This window comes from Schistocerca americana, chromosome 8, assembly GCF_021461395.2.
Source record: "Schistocerca americana isolate TAMUIC-IGC-003095 chromosome 8, iqSchAmer2.1, whole genome shotgun sequence".
In the NCBI taxonomy this organism is placed as follows: domain Eukaryota; kingdom Metazoa; phylum Arthropoda; class Insecta; order Orthoptera; family Acrididae; genus Schistocerca; species Schistocerca americana.
In genome coordinates this window covers 481,719,530-481,738,318 of record NC_060126.1, presented here as the reverse complement: position 1 = coordinate 481,738,318, position 18,789 = coordinate 481,719,530, and the positions used below count along the sequence as shown (strand labels likewise).

At 45.6% G+C, this 18,789-nt stretch overlaps 1 protein-coding gene and 1 non-coding gene across 7 annotated transcripts in view; both read left to right on the top strand.

Moving 5' to 3' along the window:
• The window catches only part of LOC124544921 (myelin regulatory factor), a 343,973-nt gene that overhangs the window by 73,258 nt on the left and 251,926 nt on the right, over positions 1–18,789 (top strand). The gene's annotated exons all lie outside the window — the stretch shown is intronic.
• Trnas-cga lies at positions 8,612–8,686 on the top strand. Its single transcript has one exon. It is a non-coding gene; the product is annotated as a tRNA-Ser (tRNA).

Sequence of the window (18,789 nt, the reverse complement as noted above, 5' to 3'; positions counted from 1 at the left end):
ACCCCATACCATCACGCCGGGTGATACGCCAGTATGGCGATGACGAATACACGCTTCCAATGTACGTTCACAGCGATGTCGCCAAACACGGATGCGACCATCATGATGCTGTAAACAGAACCTGGATTCATACGAAAAAATGACGTTTTGCCATTCGTGCACCCAGGTTCGTCGTTGAGTACACCATCGCAGGCGCTCCTGTCTGTGATGCAGCGTCAAGGGTAACCGCAGCCATGGTCTGCAGCCTGATAGTTCGTGCTGCTGCAAACGTCGTCGAACTGTTCGTGCAGATGGTTGTCGTCTTGCAAACGTCCTCATTGACTCAGGGATCGAGACGTGGCTGCACGATCTGTTACAGCCATGCGGATAGATGCCTGTCATCTCGACTGCTAGTGATACGAGGCCGTTGGGATCCAGCACGGCGTTCCGATTTCTCTCCTGAACCCACCGATTCCATATATTCTGCTAACAGTCATTGGATCTCGACCAACGCGAGCAGCAATGTCGCGATACGATAAACCGCAATCGCTATAGGCTACAATCCGATCTTTATCAAAGTCGGAAACGTGATGGTACGCATTTCTCCTCCTTACACGAGGCATCACAACAACGTTTCACCAGGCAACGCCGGTCAACTGCTGTTTGTGTATGAGAAATCGGTTGGAAACTTTCCTCACGTCAGCACGTTGTAGGTGTCGCCACCGGCGCCAACATTGTGTGAATGCTCTGAAAAGCTAATCATTTGCATATCACAGCATCTTCTTCCTGTCGGTTAAATTTCGTGTCTGTAGCCCTTCATCTTCGTGGTGTAGCAATTTTAATGGCCAGTAGTGTAGATAAACTACACACAATAACCGGTGTGCCGATAGAGTCGATACGTCACCTTAAAAGTTGGCGTTTGGATACGTGACAAGGTGAGTGGGGTGTAAGTGATAAGGGACGCAGATTGCACGACTTCCTCCCTGACATAAGGCAGCGGTTGAGAACGAGAAATATCGATCCCAGCCGCGGTATGGTACATTTCGTAACCGGATACGGACCTTATCCCACGCAATTAAAAGCGCCTGAGTCTGAGGCAGACACCTACATACACATGCGGGGGAGAAGGTTCCCCAGAACACACTGTCTTTTTCTGCGGGCAATACGCGAACAATAGACGTACACTGCACTTGGACTACACAGATACAGACATTGATATATACACAGCAATAAGAGACGAAGAACAGTGGGCACAATTAAACGCACTGACAAACAGTAGTTCAAAAACAACACATGAAGAGTACATGCGGACACGACAAAACAGATATGCCTATGTGCAACGTAGCCGGCCGAGGTGGCCGAGCGGTTCTAGGCGCTACAGTCTGGAACCGCGCGACCGCTACGGTCGCAGGTTCGAATGCTGTCTCGGGCATGGATGTGTGTGATGTCCTTAGGTTAGTTAGCTGTAAGTAGTTCTAAGTTCTAGGGGACTGATGACCTCAGCAGGTAAGTCCCATAGTGCTCAGAGCCATTTTTATGTGCAACGTAACAACGATCTCCAGAAGGTGGACAGCGATACCCACAGTGACAGCGAAAATAGTGATAATGAGGAGGAACAGGAGGAAGAAGCTGAGATGTGACAGTAAATAAGCATAAGGTGCTGGCGATCTAGCCAAGAAATCACCAAATGCTGTAAATGGATGGGCACCTAAAGTAGTTAATACATATGATTAGTAACAAATAGGATAAGCAATATTACTTCTCTGCTAATAACCATTTGTGTGTGCGTGTGTGTGTGTGTGTGTGTGTGTGTGTGTGTGTGTGTGTGTGAGACAGAGAGAGAGAGAGAGAGAGAGAGAGAACGCGCGCGTGTGTTTCTGTGTGTGTGCGACTAGCGGTCAACGGCGCGAAGAAACCATTCCGAGGTATTCACCTTCCGTCACATTCGGTGATGGTACTAACAAATCTCTCCTCAGTCCTGTCATCTTTTTATATTCTTCTAAAGCCAATTATTTATATTTCAACCTTAAATTATTGTTATTTTGAAAAGTATCTTTCTTTCTAAATTCTGTAGATAAAACAAAAAAGAAAACTGTAAAAAGATGAAAAACGAAAATTGTGAGATGTGCGACCTGTTTTAAACATTAGGTAACAGGTCTATAATTTGGCAATAAATAAATAAAATAAAATAAATTATAAGAGGCAATCAGAAATTTTCCGTTTCAAGGTATTGTTGTAGCGTGTATGCAACGCAGTGTGACTCCGATTCCTGGTATATAAGCAGTGACATCTTGGCAAGTTATTATTAGTTCAAAAGGCTCTGAGCACTATGGGACTTTGCATCTGAGGTCATCAGTCTTCTAGACTTAGAACTACTTAAACCTAACTAACCTAACGACATCACACAAATCCATGCCCGAGACAGGATTCGAACCTGCGACCGTAACAGCAGCGCGGTTCCAGATTGAAGCGCCTAGAACCGCTCGGTCACAACGGCCCGCTCAAGTTATTATTGAGGTATTCATGTCTTTCTGGTGTTGGGGGTGCGTGGGGGAGGGGGGGAGGAGATTGTTTAACATCCCGTCGACAACGAGGTCATTAGAGACGGAGCACAGAAGCTCGGCGTAGGGAAGGATGGGGAAGGAAATCGGCCGTGCCCTTTCAAAGGAACCATCCCGGCATTTGACTGAAGCGATTTAGGGAAATCACGGAAGATTTAAATCAGGATGGCCGGACGCGGGTTTTAACAGTCGTATCTTTCCGACTTGCATGCGGTAAATACGGAAACATGAACTCTGGCGACGTTGTTACCACAGGCGTCCATACAGGATCAACGTGCTGTTATTTTTTTCTTGCCGGCCGAAGGACAAACACCGAAAAACATCCATCGGAGAATGAAGAATGTGTATGGGACAGCATGTCTGTCGCAAACTACTGTTTTCGAATAGTGCGCCAAGGGCTGCTGCTGCCTCATGATAACGCACATCCCCATATCGCAAATGTAACGTAGAAGTTACACCAACTCAAATGGGAGACATTCGAGCACCTTCTCTATATTCGAGATCTCTCCACGTGCAATGACGTCTCCTTCGATCACTCAAAAAAGGCTCGACCATTCATTTCGGCCGAGGATGTCCAGCAGACAGATTCGGACTTCTTCACACAGCTGGACACAACGTTTTACCAAACGGTTATTTTCAACATACTATGTCCAATTGCCTGACTGGCACACCGATTCTGGATTGTATGGCATTCGACGAGAAACTTTTTGATCGCGTGTTGTATACAGCGGGCCCGGTTGTCTAGCACTAAAGCGCGTGCCTGGAAACCGAGAATGCACCACGGATTAATCAGCTTCTGTTTCAATCTATTCGCCTCTCACCGCCCTGTAGTCTTCATCTCTCCACATGCGGTTACCATGCCTTAAAAAAGGCCTTCTAAGCTTCACGACTGCTGTCGGGTGAGGCTGTATACAGGGTGTTACAAAAAGGTACGGCCAAACTTTCAGGAAACATTCCCCACATACAAAAAAAGAAAATATGTTATGTGGGCATGTGTCCGGAAACGCTTACTTTCCATGTTAGAGCTCATTTTATTACTTCTCTTCAAATCACATTAATCATGGAATGGAAACACACAGCAACAGAACGTAGCAGAGTGACTTCAAACACTTTGTTACAGGAAATGTTCAAAATGTCCTCCGTTAGCGAGGATACATGCATCCACCCTCCGTCGCATGGAATCCCTGATGCGCTGATGCAGCCCTGGAGAATGGCGTACTGTATCACAGCCGTCCACAATACGAGCACGAAGAGTCTCTACATTTGGTACCGGGGTTGCGTAGACAAGAGCTTTCAAATGCCCCCATAAATGAAAGTCAAGAGGGTTGAGGTCAGGAGAGCGTGGAGGCCATGGAATTGGTCCGCCTCTACCAATCCATCGGTCACCGAATCTGTTGTTGAGAAGCGTACGAACACTTCGACTGAAATGTGCAGGAGCTCCATCGTGCATGAACCACATGTTGTGTCGTACTTGTAAAGGCACATGTTCTAGCAGCACGGGTAGAGTATCCCGTATGAAATCATGATAACGTGCTCCATTGAGCGTAGGTGGAAGAACAAACTAAAATGACCTCTAACATGGAAATTAAGCGTTTCCGGACACATGTCCACATACAATCTTTTCTTTATTTGTGTGTGGGGAATGTTTCCTGAAAGTTTGGCCGTACCTTTTTGTAACACCCTGTATATCGACAAGCAAAGACCTTCTAAGGATACAACCCAGGGATACCAACTCTTCCTCATAGATACTGGCAATGGCTGCGCAAGAGGTATAGTCGATACTACACATGAGCTAGTGACGCCAGATAGGATAGTTTACTAATTCAAAGGCGCCACGGAACACCAAAAATATTTCTGAAAAAAAAGAAATTTATATATTTATATATATGTACAGGCTGATCAAAAAGTCAGTAGGTCAGGCAGTCATTTTTTCCTCGTTGTGTTTGGGAGTGGAACAGGGAGAGATGATGCTAGTTGTGGTACGAGGTACCCTTCGCCACGCACCGTATGGTGCATTGCGGAGTATGTATGTAGATGTAGATTTATATAAATTTGAAAACTGAATAAATCATGGAATAATGTAGATAGAGAGCTTTATCTGATCAGAATAGCAATAATTAGCATAACAAAGTAAGACAAAGCAAAGATGGTCTTCTTTACAGGAAATGCTCAATATGTCCACCATCGTTCCTCAACAATAGCTGTAGTCGAGGAATAATGTTTTGAACAGCACTGTAAAGCATGTCCGGAGTTACGCTGAGGCATTGGCGTCGGAGGTAGCCTTTCAGCATCCCTAGAGATGTCGGTCGATCACGATACACTTGCGACTTCAGGTAACCCGAAAGCCAATAATCGCACGGACTGAGGCCTGGGGAGCCGGCCAGGGTGGCCCGTTCGGTTCTAGGCGCTACAGTCTGGAACCGCGCGACCGCTACGGTCGCAGGTTCGAGTCCTGCCTCGGGTATGGATGTGTGTAATGTCCTTAGGTTAGTTAGGTTTAAGTAGTTCTAAGTTCTAGGGGACTGATGACCTCAGAAATTAAGTCCCATAGTGCTCAGAGCCATTTGAACCATTTTTTGAGGTCTGGGGACCTGGGAGGTCAAGCGTGACGAAAGTGGCGGCTGCGCACATTATCATCACCAAACGACGCCCGCAAGAGATCTTTCACGCGTCAAGCAATATGGGGTGGTTGTAATAAAACCCCATGTCATTCCAAGCATGTGTGTCAATTTTTACCTCTCTATCTACATTATTCTGCGGTTTATTAAGTTTTCAAATTTATACTGACTTTTTGATCACCCGGTATATATATATATATATATATATATAATGGGTGATTAAGCTCCCCCTGCCGCTATCGTGTTATGCAAACTGCAACGTTATATCTGTCCTTCATAACCACGTGAGAGAGTTTCATATTCTCTCGCTCGCTGTGTGCAAACTATTAGTTGTACACAAAAAAAGAGCAGGAGCTTTCTGCAGAAAGTGTAGTTTAGTTATATTTGTATTCGGATACATTTTCGCTGGAGGCCACGGTTTTCCAGTTATTCAAGAAATACGTATAAAATAGACCTTCAAACGCACCTTCGCCCCTGTACTCTTCCCTCACCAGTTAAGATTTCTTGTTTGTTGTGCTTGGCACTCCCTCCTACCACGCAACTTTTTTTTTGCAAAAAAAAAAGAACTGTCCAATGTAAGATGCGATACGTTTTTCACATAGTCGTTTGAAAATGACGGCAGCGCGAGATTAGCCGAGCGGTCTCAGGCGCTGCAGTCATGGACTGTGCGGCGGGTCCCGGTGGAAGTTCGAGTCCTCCCTCGCCATGGGTGTGTGTGTGTGTGTGTGTGTGTGGTGGTGGTGGTGGTTAGTGTTTAACGTCCCGTCGACAACGAGGTCATTAGAGACGGAGCGCAAGCTCGGGTTAGGGAAGGATTGGGAAGGAAATCGGCCGTGCCCTTTCAAAGGAACCATCTCGGCATTCGCCTGAAACGATTTAGGGAATTCACGGAAAACCTAAATCAGGATGGCCGGAGACGGGATTGAACCGTCGTCCTCCCGATTGCGAGTCCAGTGTGCTAACTACTGCGCCACCTCGCTCGGTGTGTGTGTGTGTGTGTGTGTGTGTGTGTGTGTGTGTGTGTGTGTGTGTGTGTGTCCTTAGGATAATTTACGTGAAGTAGTGTGTAAGCTTAGGGTCTGATGACCTTAGCAGTTAAGTCCCATAAGATTTCACACTCTTTTAAACTTTTTTTTTTAAATGACGTCACAGCCGACGCTACGGAACTTTCAGTGCGCTAGTCCTGCGCGCACTTGCCCTCTTTTTCTTCTCTCTTCTCGTGTCCTGCCATAGTCAGCCTACAATTCGCACACCCTCCTGGTTGGGGGCAAAGCGCATCGGCGGTGGGCGTAGTCCTCGTGTTGTCACCCCCTGAGGAGATTGCGCGGCTGCTGGAATGTGGCGAGGCGAAGGCGCGCTTCCGGCAGCGGGGAATCTGGGCCAAACTTCACACGCCGGGGAGCAGCGGCGCCACAGGGTGCCGTTTTTGCCGGCGGTGTGCCGTTCTGGGCCCACCGACAGCACGGGACCTCGGCAGCAGGCAGCGGCAGCGGCAACGGCCGGAGCGCAGCCGGCAAAAACCCTGCCCCGGGGCTCCTCCTGCTGCATCCACGGCCAGCAGACCGGCGCGCGACCGACTCCACCGGCACTGAAGCCGCCTCCGTCCGTGGTGGTTCCTAAAGCCGTCGGCACACGGACCGTGCATCCGAGCGTTGAGCGTGGAATAGCGTGTAATACAATTGCACGCTCGGGACTTTTTCCGAACGTGCAGAGCAACAGCTGGCATGTCAGATATTCTGAGCGTGCGTCTGAGTGTTGACCAATGAGATGGCACAACGCCACCTACGTCATAAGCACGGCGTCTCCCTTCAGTACAGAATTGTGAGGCGCCATATTGGCATTCATTTCAAGCCTATATGTACAGGGTGATTCAAAAAGAATACCACAACTTTAAATATGTGTATTTAATGAAAGAAACATAATATAACCTTCTGTTATACATCATTACAAAGAGTATTTAAAAAGGTTTTTTTTTCACTCAAAAACAAGTTCAGAGATGTTCAATATGGCCCCCTCCAGACACACGAGCAATATCAACCCGATACTCCAACTCGTTCCACACTTTCTGTAGCATATAAGGCGTAACAGTTTGGATAGCTGCTGTTATTTCTCGTTTCAAATCATCAATGGCGGCTGGGAGAGGTGGCCGAAACACCATATCCTTAACATACCCCCATAAGAAAAAATCGCAGGCGGTAAGATCAGGGCTTCTTGGAGGCCAGTGATGAAGTGCTCTGTCACGGGCAGCCTGGCGGCCGATCCATCGCCTCTGTAAACTGTTTATACCAACGTTTAATACACCACCTATCAGGAGATTTAGCACCATACTTCGTTCGAAATGCACGCTGAACAACTGTCGTGGATTCACTTCTGCCGTACTCAATAACATAAAAAGCTTTCTGTTGAGCGGTCGCCATCTTAGCATCAACTGACGCTGACGCCTAGTCAACAGCGCCTCAAGCGAACAAATGTACAACTAAATGAAACTTTATAGCTTCTGATATTTTATTATTAGGTTCTGATATTTTATTATTAGTTTAATATAAGCATATAGAATGAAATTTTCACTCTACAGCGGAGTGTGCGCTGATATGAAACTTCCTGGCAGATTAAAACTCGAACTCGGGACCTTTGCCTTTCGCGGGCAAGTGCTCTACCAACTGAGCTACCCGTGCACGACTCACGCCCCGTCCTCAGAGCTTTACTTCTACTTCGTTCGAAATGCACGCTGAACAACTGTCGTGGATTCACTTCTGCCGTACTCAATAACATAAAAAGCTTTCTGTTGAGCGGTCGCCATCTTAGCATCAACTGACGCTGACGCCTAGTCAACAGCGCCTCAAGCGAACAAATGTACAACTAAATGAAACTTTATAGCTCCCTTAATTCGCCAACAGATAGTGCTTAGCTCTGCCTTTTGTCGTTGCAGAGTTTTAAATTCCTAAAGTTGTGGTATTCTTTTTGAATCACCCTGTATATATGCCGCTTCGGAGCACCAGCAAATTGAGAATCACTGGAAAACCCGTTGTTAACTGTGTTTTTTCTCCATAACATTCCCGTTTTTATTAGGTTCTGATATTTTATTATTAGTTTAATATAAGCATATAGAATGAAATTTTCACTCTACAGCGGAGTGTGCGCTGATATGAAACTTCCTGGCAGATTAAAACTCGAACTCGGGACCTTTGCCTTTCGCGGGCAAGTGCTCTACCAACTGAGCTACCCGTGCACGACTCACGCCCCGTCCTCACAGCTTTACTTCTGCCAGTACCTCGTCTCCTACTTTCTAAACTTCACAGAAGCTCTCCTGCGAACCTTGCAGAACTAGCACTCCCGGAAGAAAGGATATGGCGGAGACATGGTTTAGCCACAGCCTGGGAGATGTTTCTAGAATGAAAAGGTAGGAGACGAGGTACTGGCGGAATTAAAGCTGTGAGGACGGGGCGTGAGTCGTGCACGGGTAGCTCAGTTGGTAGAGCACTTGCCCGCGAAAGGCAAAGGTCCCGAGTTCGAGTCTCGGTCCGGCATACAGTTTCAATGTGCCAGGAAGTTTCATATACTGTAATATTTGATGTTTTTTTTAGGGATGTCTTTGTTCGATTGGCTTAATCAACAGGACAGCTTGCGCTACTTGTATAAAGAAATTTGCTCCTTTTTTCTTTTACGCTTCGCAGTTCACATGTTGCAAAGATTCTGCTACTGCATAGGAACAGTGATCAAATAAGACTGACCTTGGAGTTTTACTAAAATGTGTGAATGATGAAATAATGTTCATCTTGTGCGGAGAAGCATTCCAAATTTGTTCCGCACTGTTTGTAATGGAACTTTTATAAGCCTGTGTCCTTACTGATTGGACATGCTACTTTCCTTTTCGTGGACGATGGAGGAAATGTGCGTTTTAATTTAAAAAATGGTTCAAATGGCTCTGAGCACTATGCGACTTAACATCTGAGGTCGTCAGTCCCCTACACCTTAGAACTACTTAAACTTAACTAACCTAAGGCCATCACACACATCCATGCCTGAGGCAGGATTCGAACCTGCGACCGTAGTAGTCGCGCGGTTCCAGACTGAAGCGCCTAGAACCGCTCGGCTACCGCGGCCGGAGGGTTTTAATAGAGCTAGCGTGGGAATTTTACGCGCGACCGTTGAGTAAACAGTGTGATTTACGAACTAGAAACATCCGTCAACTGCCGCGTTGCGATCGCGTATACCACTTTGGGGTCCACGTACCGTATGCATAAGTCGCATCGTTCCTGAGCGTTCAGCAGCACGTTCAACTTGGCACGTTCAACGTTAACGTTCGACAGCACGGTCCGTGTGCCGACGGCTTAAGCGCCGGCGTGCCCTTCCACAACTTCATGTCAGCGCGAGGACGAAACGGCGCAAAGCAAACAAACACTGACGTAAATTGCTAAAATTTCCTGGGCTGTTACGTCGCGATCTTCCGGGATCTGCTGCATGACGCAACGCTACGGTGGGGGAGGGAGGATCAGTTGTGGGCTCGCTGGTGGTCCGGAGGGCACGGAGGCTCACCGACCACGTTGAGGGGCCTCACACTGTCAGTAATATTGTCAAGCCGTCAATATATTGACCGTCTCAAGCCGCGTACTAGAAATATTGACGAGCAATATTCATGGCCCTCAATATGTTCAAATGCCTCTGAGCACTATGGGACTCAACTGCTGAGGTCATTAGTCCCCTAGAACTTAGAACTACTTAAACCTAACTAACCTAAGGACATCACAAACATCCATGCCCGAGGGAGGATTCGAACCTGCGACCGTAGCGGTCTTGCGGTTCCAGACTGCAGCGCCTTTAACCGCACGGCCACTTCGGCCGGCCCTCAATATGTCCTCAGTCTTGTCAGTAAATACTAAGCAACATGTGAGTACAGGCATTGATGGTTTCACAAGATGTTCAGGGGTTGACAGAGTTTTCATGAACCACCCACACGGCCTTAGGATCCACTGTTCATGTTTTCGATTCGCGTTGATGCTTATCATGTCTCAGATTTAGTTTTTCAAGCAGTCTTTTAAAACGAAACAATTGTAATAGGCGTTCCAAGGGTATGCATTGTATGAGGGTGAGTCAAACGGAAACCTTAAATTTGTAATAACAAATAGAAATTTCGCGTCGTTATCCTGTAAGTTGGTAAGCGTGCTACAAACAGCGTGCAGAATGGCCTGTAGGTGACAGCATAGTGAAGATGCACACATACCGTAGCAGTATCAGTATAAAGATTGCACCAGGGAAGAACAGCGTTCTGTTATTCGGTTTTTGCGTAGTGAAGGTGTGAAACCTATTGAAATTCATCGACGAATGAAGGTTCAGTACGGTGACGTGTGTTTGTCACAGCGGCAAGTCTACGAATGGAGTAGGAAGTTTGCAAATGGTGTGACTTCAGTGGAAGATGCTCCTCGTCCAGGTCAGGCACAGCGAGTTGTGACTCCACAGAACATTGCAGCAGTTGAAGCCGTAGTGAAGGAAAACCGTCGAGTGACACTGAATGACATCGCATCATGTTTACAGATTATTCATGGGTCAGCACACCACATTGTGCATGATTTGCTCCAGTTTCACAAAGTGTCTGCAAGATGGGTGCCACGGCAGCTGACTCCTGAAATGAGGGAACGACGTGTTGATGCTTGTGAAGAACTTCTACGGCACTTTGAACGAGAAGGTGATGGCTTCTTTGCAAGAATCGTTACTGGGAACGAAACCTGGGTTCACTTCCACCAACCGGAAACGAAGAGAGCGAGCAAGGAATGGCGCCATTCCTCATCACCAAAAAAGGAGTTTCGAACAGAACCATCAGCAGGGAAGGTTATGCTGACTCTCTTGTGGGACGAAAAAGGCGTCATTTTGGAGCATTACACGCCTAGAGGGACCACTGTCACCAGTGCATCATACACAGATCTCCTAAAAGATCATCTGCGGCCTGCAAGCAAATCAGAGCGAGGTGGTTTGCTGTCAGCAGGTGTCGTTTTGCAACATGACAATGCAAGGCCCCACACTGCCCGTACAACAGTTGCAACAATCACAGACCTGCATTTTGAGTGTCTTCCTCATCCACCGTACTCACCAGACCTTGCCCCAAATGATTTCCGTATGTTTGGACCACTCAAAGACGCAATGGGAGGAAAGAAGTTCCGTTCTGATGAAGAGGTACGCCACGAGGTGCATGAGTGGTTGCGCGGAGTACCAAAACAATTTTTTTCTAAAGTAATTTATGCACTTTGGAAGCGCTGGAGGACTCGCATTGAGCGTGGGGGAGATTATGTTGAAAAGTGATACAGCTTTGTACCACTTGTACACAACAAAATAATATTTTAAAAAATATTTAAGGTTTTCATTTGACTCGCCCTCGTATATAACATGTAAGTTGGTAAGCTTCCACGTCTGGTGGCACTTAAAATAATTTAGGTCACTGGGCTGCGTCTTTGTAAAGTACTAAAGCAGCTAAATTACCGATGTTTCGACCGACTTAACTGCGGTCCTCTTCAGGTCCGTTCACTGCTGTATACTGGCGAATGTCATCCTTTATATACTGTCATTTTCGGTTATCTCGTGGCTGCACCAGTCGTCGTGTCTGAGATGTCATCGGACAAGTAGAAGAGGTTATTGCGCAAGGGGTAGCTGTCCGTGCGAATGGATACGACAACAGCGAGCTATGAGCTACCGAAGATACTCTTCCCGTCCTCGCTTCAGCGACTGTGTAGGCAAGATTCTGCGTCGCGCAGGAATCAGAGCTGTATTTCAGAGTGCTCGCAAGATCCGAAATTTGTTAAGGTCCACTAAGGAGCCCGTGAACGCGCTCCACACTGCAGGTGTCTACGAACTTCGGTGTGAATCGGGCGAAGTTTATGTTGGTGAAACCGGGAGACTCATTAGTACTCGCGTTTCGGAGCATGAAGGTTACGTACGACTGGTACAGAACTAGTCACCTGTGCCAGAACACCATCAGCAGCGTGGTCAACCCTTCAGTTTTCAACAACCTCGCTTGCTTGCTTGGCAGCCGTGGATGCAGCAACGTAAAACAAATTGTTCAAATGGCTCTGAGCACTATGCGACCTAACATCTGAGGTCATCAGCCCCCTAGAACGTAGAACTACTTAAACCTAACCAACCTAAGGGCACCGCACACATGCATGCCCGAGTCAGGATTCGAAGCTGCGACCGTAGTTCCAGACTAAAGCGCCTAGAATCGCTCGGCCACTCTGGCCGGCCCGCCAGTTTCGAAGAAGGCAGTTTCTGGAGGATACTTTCTGCTTCAGCTTCAGACAATGTTCCTAGTAGGTTATTGTACGGTCGAGAGTAACACCCAAATACCTGGGGTGGGAACAGTATTCTTGTGCAACTCCATTCCAGAATATTTCAAGTTTCCTATCAGCTTGTTTATGTTTCAGATAGAATGAACACACTTGCGTTTCCTTAGTATTGGTTGCGAGTTGATTCTTTTCATAGTAAGTACCAAGCTGCTGTAGATCGTGTGTAAGCATTATTAAAAAAATATGGTTCAAATGGCTCCGAGCACTATGGGACTTAACTTCTGAGGTCATCAGTTCCCTAGAACTTAGAAATACTTAAACCTAACTAATCTAAGGACATCACACACATCCATGCCCGAGGCAGGATTCGAACCTGCGACCGTAGCGGTCGCGCGGTTCCAGACTGTAGCGCCTAGAACCGCTCGGCCACTCCGGCCGGCTAAGCATTATCTCTACATCTTCAAACTGATTGCCCTGCGCAGACTGAAGCGACTAGAACGGCAACGTAAAACAAGAGAGGCTATTGAAATAGTCAAACGCACTAACAGCACGAACAGGTAAGATGGCTGCAAGTTACCTATGGTGCTTCTAGCACGGCGGATCGCGCGTCTTCGCCAGGCAACAGCACCACTTGACCCGGGTTTCACAGCGCAGAGTCCGCGAGCGAATTGCCGTGCACCCTTAACGCCTCGCTGCAGGAGAACTTTACCCCTGGATACAAGCTGCAGCTTTGCTATTGCCTTCCAGTCACCAATTTGGACCATCCCAGTGCCAGGGGCATGACCACTGGGATTAGCTCGGTGGGCGGGCCAGAAATAGTAGGTTTGTAATACTTCTGCCACACTTGTAACGCTGCAGAATTAGACTTTGTATTTTGTAGAGTAGACTAATAGATCTGCATTTACCTTGTCAATAGCAATAGTAATAGCCACTAACTGAAGTATGAACCTGCAGTTGTATTAATTATAAGACCCACTAATTAGTTTAGGTAGTGTGTATTTTTATATAATTATTGTTGTATTGTATAAATAAAGTTTTAAAAAAATCACCAACTAGAGACTTACCAGCGTGGCACAGGCAACAACCAACCGATACGCTACGTTCTACAAATCATCTACTAGAGTTGCCTTCCAATCAGCCACCAGGGTACCATAAGGTGTTGGTATCCACTAGACAACCGAAAATGACAGTATATAAAGAAAGTAATTCATCAGTATAAAGCAGTGAACCGCCCTGAAGATTACGATAGCAAATCGGTGGAAAAATCGGTAATTTCGTTGTTTTAGTAGCTTACAATGGCGCGGCCAGTACCAAAAATTATTTTGTGCAAGATTGTATATACCACTTTAGCATGGTTAAAGGAGGATTCTCTACGACACTGCTTGCTTTATTAATTTGAAAATACAGTATAGGTTGGTGAATTACGTAGCAGTTTGGAAAAACGCTTCCACTTCGAAAATTTCTGCGATGACTAGTAAGAGGTCTGTGAAATGCATATCAATTCGCCAAATTATCGCAAAGCGCAAAAAAAAAAGTTTTACGTTAATTGTCTGAGCATATCCTCGCCAGGGAGATATAATTGTTTCATAGGTTTCCATAGAATTTTACTAATTGTGTGTGTTGATATTACAGAACTAAGCTTTTCCGTCGCCAGAAATCTCAGTTATCCTAAATTCTCTTCGACTGCGATTGTCTCTCCCACTAACACTTTCCACCCTAAGAGAAAAATTCTTCAACCTCTTCCTGATAAGTACCAATTTCCATACACTATGACATGTAGAATAAGCTAAAAGTACTCAAAAAATTCTCATGCTGATATTTTGTTCAAGATCTTACTAGACTGATCGTGCTACTCAAAATTATAAACGTGTATAAAATCCAACTGCCACTTCATACATTTGTTTAGACGTCTTATACTTGTTAAATGAAATATTCCCACTCTAAAATAATTCAGGAATTACCTTAAGCTAACGAAATTTAGGTAAAGGCATTGTATTTATCTCGATGAAGTGTGGAATCATCTGTTGCGCTCTGGTGGTCATAATATTAAACAAAACTGATGTCACACGGAAGCTGGGAACTTACACTACCGTTACAGTTCGGAGCGATGCAGAAAAGTGATGTAGTTGAGAGATGAAAATTTAAGACTGAATCCACATGATCGTGCGGGCCAGGGTTAACGTAATTTTATCTCGTCTCGACATTAATAACTTGGCCCATGGTTCTGATTTCAGTCAGCAAATTACCACGTAATCAGTGTATCCTTTTTTTGTAACAGCTATCGGACCAGTTCCTCTTTCCCGTTGTTTTCGGTTGCATGCAAGCTATAGCTAATATGACTACAGCACGCACTTTTTTTTTGGGTGTTCAGCATCTTAACCTTGTAAAACCGCTTTCTTAGCTGACACTTTTGTCAGTGTTATTGACGGTGTGAGGTCGCTTCGGTATACTTAAGACTTGCAAACTAGTATTATCAAAATATTGAATGTGTGTAGGACCCATTCAACTGCTCGCATACTGCGTAGGATTCACCTCCTACTACAGGTGCGATTCTATCATGAGGCCACGATCATAGGGAAATAGCATACAGGTATATTGAACATGTTACCCAGCAAGAAAATTTACACCTGTAGTGTTTACTTTGAGTTCTACCTCAAAATAAAACTCATATCGAAGAATTTAATAAAAAGATACCATAGTGAATCCTGGGAAAAGATTCATTGCTAATGTTGAAAATAACATTCATGGAAGACAGAATATAGCGTTTAAACTTACGAAGTATTTGAATGAAATGGAGAAAGATACTGAAAACATTAATACTATAAAAGAAAATCAATGGATACATCATTACAGAAATTTATGTTACGATGATGATAACGAAGAAAGTTATTCTATAAAACTGATAATAACTCGGAAAATCAAATAGATATAAAATAATTAAAAGCAGCCGTAAATGTAACACAAAATAGAAAATCTACTGGCCTAGAAGGCATTAGCGTTGAATCAATCAAATATGGCAGAACCATTTTAGAATTTTACTTCCATGTTTTCTAATAATTGTTCGGTACGTGAAGAATGGAACACAGCTAAAGTTATTTCTATTTTTAAAATAGACAATAGGAAAGGTACAGGAAATTATAGATGAATGAGTTCACTAAATCAAAGACATTGAGAAGGAGGCTAATAAATACCAAGCCATCTGCGGTCTATGAAGTTTTTGGCTGTACCTACTCTTGTATATGGTTCCGAATCCTGGACAGTAACAAAAAAAGAAAAGAGTAAGAGATGGATGGATGGATGACAGAGACCGGAACAGATGGGTACAACACCTAATCCTCGGAAGATGATGATGATGATGATGATGATGAAACGCCGCTTACACAGTTTGTTCAATGTGAGTACCAGAGACGTCGATGAGCTGCTGAACAGCGCCAGATTTGCACCTGGTGGCCAAAAGTGGAGTTAATTTTTTTTCAGCGTAACTTGGTTCCGCATTAACACATTAGAGTATCAGTTTCGCTGCCAAACGATAATTGCAGCGCTCACTGGACGTTCGCAAGTAACTGCTCTTTAATTACACTTATCCGGCATAATTCGAAAAGAAAAGACCAGAGCTGCATCAGTAATGAAACACACACACGGTAAAAAAAGGCACTCAAATCGGGGGCAAAAGTGTCTGGATACAAGGTAGTGATTATAGGACCCGGAGATAACACTCGGTCAGCCAAGAAAAACTACACGTATAAGTTATTATAGAACACTTACGAAAGGAAGAAATAAAACACGTAATTGAGGCATACGATCAAATGATGGTAAATGACAACCAGCGAGGAAAATTTCCTTATACAGTGTGTTACAAAAAGATACGGCCAAACTTTCAGGAAACATTCCTCACACACAAAGAAAGAAAATATGTTACGTGGACATGAGTCCGGAAACGCTTACTTTCCATGTTAGAGCTCATTTTATTACTTCTCTTCAAATCACATTAATCATGGAACGGAAACACACAGCAACAGAACGTACCAGCGTGACTTCAAACACTTTGTTACAGGAAATGTTCAAAATGTCCTCCGTTAGCGAGGATACATGCATCCACCGTCCGTCGCATGGAATCCCTGATGCGCTGATGCAGCCCTGGAGAATGGCGTATTGTATCACAGCCGTCCACAATACGAGCACGAAGAGTCTCTACATTTGGTACCAGGGTTGCGTAGACAAGAGCTTTCAAATGCCCCCATAAATGAAAGTCAAGAGGGTTGAGGTCAGGAGAGCGTGGAGGCCATGGAATTGGTCCGCCTCTACCGATCCATCGGTCACCGAATCTGTTGTTGAGAAGCGTACGAACACTTCGACTGAAATGTGCAGGAGCTCCATCGTGCATGAACGACATGTTGTGTCGTACTTGTAAAGGCACATGTTCTAGCAGCACAGGTTGAGTATCCCGTATGAAATCACGATAACGTGCTCCATCGAGCGTAGGTGGAAGAACATACTGACGAAACTAAAATGAGCTCTAACACGGAAATTAAGCGTTTTCGGACACATGTCCACATAACATATTTTCTTTATTTGTGTTTGAGGAATGTTTCCTGAAAGTTTGGCCGTACCTTTTTGTAACACCCTGTATCTACTGCAAGACGTCATAACAGCAATAACAAAAATAATGCACTCTGGTGGCCGTTCTACCTCTCACTTCTACCTTTCACAGAGAATTGCAACTCTAATTATTTATGCAGAATGACAATTATTGAACTATATGAAAAAATGTGAACTTGTTACTACGCCGTACACACACTTTATTAAACATGTAAACGTCACGTCGGAGTTAGGTTATGACATGTTGTATATGTCTGCCGTCATTGACGATGATGTGGTGCAGATGAATAGCGAAATTCTGCATGACCCGCTGAAGTGTCGGAATATCGATGCTGTCATTGACCTCCTGAATGGTTTTCAGCTCAGCGATGGTTTTGTGGTTATTGCTGTGCATCTTGTCTTTGATATAGCCCCACAGAAAGGAGTCGCATGTGTTCAGATCCGGAGAATATGGCGACCTGTCGAAGTCCATGACAGACCCAGAATGCGGTCCCCAAAGTGCTCTTCCGGGACATCAGACCTACATCGATGGGGTCGATCTCCGCCTTGCATGAACCACGTCTTGTCGAAATCAGGGTCACTTTGAACAATGGGGATGAAATCATCTTCCAAAACTTTCACGTGCCATCAAGGAATATCGCACAGATTATTTCGCGACTGGACTTAGCACACCACACAGTCGAATGCTATAGACAGTTCGGAAAAAAAACCTTGAGCCACTATCCGTGCAGGACTTTGTGTACGGTACATACCGGTATGTATCATAGTTTTTTCTGGGCGCTGTTACGAAATTCCTGTGCCGAGGCACCTAGTGGACAATGATTCAGTTACTCGAGCTCACATCCTCCCGACCCAGAGCAGCTGACGAGTGCAGGAGTCTTTCCCTGCCGCCACAGTGTCGGCTGTCGACACCGCAGCACACCCACGCCCGCTGACCAGATGCGCAGCGGACGGCCGTCCGCCTTTGTTTACGTTGTGTTCCCGTTATCGCGCGACGTTCCTCCCTGGGCACGGCGGGCGCACGCCGCCGCACTTAATCCGTGCGTCCGATAGCGATCCCGGCCGGGAATTCTTCCTACGTTTCCATCTTTGGCCACTGCTGCTAGATTTCTCCTCCAGCGCCGGCCCGTGGCCGATGGAGCATAACGTATTGGCCGCGTGCATTTCCTACTTCGCATTTACATGTTACCTCGCCCTGCGCGGACAAACCAATCGGATCTCACACGCAGATAGCGGCGAGAAGGGTCCGCGTGTGTGCAAGCGGGAGAAAAGGCCACTTCACTGCTCCGTGCCCGGTCCCCCCACGATAATAAGTCGATAACTTCTTTTTCCATTAAAACGGAACCAGGCCAGCGAGCAATGGTCGAAGGGAGGCGCCTCGGCTTAGCTTTCCCGCTGCGGAGAAAGTCCCTCCACTCGTGGCAAGAAAAGCTCCCAATTCCCGATACTATCTGCCGGATAGGTTCCCAGTTGACGGAAATAGTTTCCGCACAGGTGTCCGTAACGGACATATAACTCGACCAGGCACTTGCACAGGAATCGCACGGCTCTGTCTCACATTTAGAACAGATGAAGTAGCGAGATGCATGAAAGGCATGCCAACAAGCGTTACATAATGCGAAAGGTCTTTGTACACAAAAAAGTTGCCGGCAACAACGATAACAATTATTTAAATAAAAATAAATTTTTAATATAACACGTATTTGAATCGTACTGGAGAGTATAAATAATTTCTCTTAACCCCATATTGACTCCTAATCC